The sequence below is a fragment of the Portunus trituberculatus genome, chromosome 17 (assembly GCF_017591435.1).
Source record: "Portunus trituberculatus isolate SZX2019 chromosome 17, ASM1759143v1, whole genome shotgun sequence".
NCBI classification, from domain to species: Eukaryota; Metazoa; Arthropoda; class Malacostraca; order Decapoda; family Portunidae; genus Portunus; species Portunus trituberculatus.
In genome coordinates this window covers 31,220,025-31,223,296 of record NC_059271.1, presented here as the reverse complement: position 1 = coordinate 31,223,296, position 3,272 = coordinate 31,220,025, and the positions used below count along the sequence as shown (strand labels likewise).

At 42.3% G+C, this 3,272-nt stretch overlaps 1 protein-coding gene across 1 annotated transcript in view; it reads right to left on the bottom strand.

Annotated features, from left to right (window-relative positions):
• The window catches only part of LOC123505141 (small conductance calcium-activated potassium channel protein-like), a 746,606-nt gene continuing 743,334 nt past the window's right edge, over window positions 1-3,272 (bottom strand). The window contains 1 exon segment of the mRNA XM_045256256.1: window positions 1-3,272. This exon segment is cut by the window's right edge and continues 1,154 nt beyond it. The gene's annotated coding sequence lies outside the window, so the exon portion shown is untranslated.

Here is a 3,272-nt window from a genome sequence, read left to right as displayed (position 1 = left end):
TACAAAAGGAGACATATATTTGCCACGTCAAATGTCAGTGTCGCCATTGTTAAAAATGACGTCATTGTAAGAACACAGGATGACGTAAGCAATCAGCTGATGGGAAAGCTTCTTAGAGGGGACAGGAGAATTAAAAGGAGGGTGAGAGTTGAGAACAACTCAACCATAGACTAATACATTTACTTGATAAATGAATGCAGCAAACAAAACCGATCAAATGAAAAGATAGATAAAAGTAAGAAGTTTAACAGAAAAATGCATATTCAAAATAGACGAATAAGCAAAGAAATGTAAGATGATAGTGAAAATAGGATAAACTTATTAAAATACTCATTGACTGAATAAAGGGAGCGTAACATTCCATAAACTGAAGTCTGCCCTGAGCAAACCTCGGAGAAGTCCCGTGGCATGAAATTGATCATGTTACAAAAACAACTATTGGAATGTAATTTTGAGTATAATAAACAAGTTCAAAGTAACCATCAATTTAACACAATCTTTATACGTTTCTGCAGAAAAGGGGTATCTATTCATATAAAATATAAATGTAACAATGATACAAAAAGAGAGAGAGAGAGAGAGAGAGAGAGAGAGAGAGACTGGCTGGGTGGGAAATGTGAAGGTATGAGATAGGCGGGTGAGTGGGTTAGGTAAAGTGAGGGTGGGAAAGGTGAGTACAGGAAAAATTACTTGGAGAAAGTGAATGTGTGAAAAAAAAAATGTATGTGACGGAGGTGAGTGTGAGGAGTGAGAGTGAGGAAAGGGTGCCTGGAGACAAGACGAAGGAGTGTCGTGAGGAAGGGATGTGAGAAGGTGAGTCAGTAAGTGAGTGAGTGAGTGAGGCTCCATCAGCTGCACCGCCCCGCCCGTCACACCGTCAGGTAACAGAGCAGCAAGACGAGTGTTGGAAACCATTACAACATCCCAGCCATACGACGGGCGCGCAGGGCCGGCGCAGGGGAGGGCAGCGCCACCTCACCTAGAAAATACGCGCGCTCGAGTAACTTATATCAGAGGTATGTAGACGAACAGCGGCGCCCACGGTATATACAGGGCAGCGCTGTGTGTGTGGCAGCCGGCCCTGTCCCGCCCGTCGGTATAGAAAATCATGTGTTTCTCTTTTCATATAAAAGTAGTACTTAACAATGGTAACAAGTAAACCTAGAGTACGCGTCGGTTACATATTAATGATCTTCAGAAAGAGATACGGTACTGGACTTGTTTTTACATGTATATATATTTATATATATATTTATTTATTTATATTTTCACTTTTATATTCTTAATGAAAATAAGTAACATTGGTTGTGACCTTTCCGGTGTGGACAACGTCCCTATATCCTAACTTTGCAGATACATAGGCAAAAACTTTGATTCTATAATATAATTATCATATGGAATACTATGGACTTGAAAAGCATCATAAATTCATGATGTGAAAAAACAACACAGAATGTCAGAGACACGGGGAAGCTAACTGAGAGAAAGGACAAGAATCAAACAACACCCCAGTGCAACAGCAGCAAAGCTTGTTTGTAGGATTATATATGCATACCATTATATTTATATACATATATGAAAATATATGCATATATTTGTTATATGTATATATATATCTTTATTTTCACAAGTGGTGGTTTCTTTATAAAGGGAATAATAAAGTTTAATAAAAATTATTTGACCTTGGTGAAAGCTAAAGGCACAGCACCCTTGTCAACACCTGCCCGAGAGTTAATGACGAGAAGAAAAAACTGCAGCTCCTAGTGGCTCCTCAGCCCAGGCGGCGGCGGGTCAGTTCTCACAAAGCTCCCATGGGGACACCGCCGCCCACCGGCGGCGAAGCTCCGGGAGACAGAGCACTTAAAGGTGGCGACGAGGGTTACAGACTTATAGGGAAAGAAGAAACTCGAAAAATGGCCTTTCTTTCCAGTCAGCTATCATTTCCTATTTCCACATTACTAAGAAACACCGTTAATGAGCCCTGATAAAAATATAGGTATCATTGTTGTTTTTCCCGAAAAAGAATTTTGTATATCAATATTTACTTTCCAGTTACTAACAAGTTGTATACTAGAAGGTAAGATATTTTTTTTTGTATATGTATGTATAATATATGAATGAATGACTTATTTGTACTAAATCCACCGTAGTAAAAACAGTGTGACGACCACTCACACAGGTTACTGCAGGAACATGGCACAAGCCTCAGAGATTATATAGTATGTGGCTCTGTCGCTGTTCCGTAATTTTCGATCTTCATGTGAGTAGTGATGATGTCTTATGAGAAACAGAGATACATGTACATCTGTGTGTGGGCATCATGTCGAGTTCTGTAGTACACAAGTTAAGAAACTGTCTCTTTGCCGTGAGGTAAAGTTGCTCGCTCACTGACCTCGCCCACGAAAGCACTTTACGTAGGCCACAGAAGCACCTGGACGCAGGGACAGGGTGAGGACGTGAAGCACCAGAGCCAGCAGCCGGCCCGGCCTGGCCTGGCCTGATATGTTAACAGCGGCGGCGGCCCGGGAGCTCCGCCACCGTCAGAAGGCTCTCCTCTCCCTAATCTGAAAGTTGTTGTTCAGACACCCGTGGGCATCCCTTCAGAGGAGTATTTGTTTGCGCCTCGCAGGTTACACGTGCCCGCGGGTCTGTCTCCACCTGCGAGGTGACCATACAAGCAGCAGAATCTTCAGATATCGCTAGATATTTTTATTGATTTTGTAAGTTTACTGTTGTAAAGAATGCTCGCACGTGGTGATTTCGCTGCGGGCACGACACTGGGTAGTGTACATAGGTTGAACACAGTGTTGTGTTATGGACGCACGTGGCGGTGTTCTTCACCTGTCGGTCCTGCTGTGAACATTTACAGAATATTTATGTTCATATCATAATGTGTTGCAAGTGTTCATTCAAAAAATATCAAAGACATTTGGAATCTGAACACACACATACACACACAGACACACACACACACACACACACACACACACACACACACACACACACACACACACATGCCGTGTGGGTAACCGCCGCCCAGTGTCTCCGCGACGGTTCAGGGAGAAGAGGATATCATGTTGTAGACGAGATAATAACCAACCACCGTTTGTAGTTCGAGGCAGTTGACAAGTAAAGTCAAGGAGTGACTTCAGGCTCATTTTTTTCTGTTATTACGCCCGAAAAAAAAAAATCTCCTATACTCCTCAGTTATTCCAACAATAATGCCCTCCAGCAGAAGATACATCTTGGGCCAAAGTAACTCCTGAGGTAGG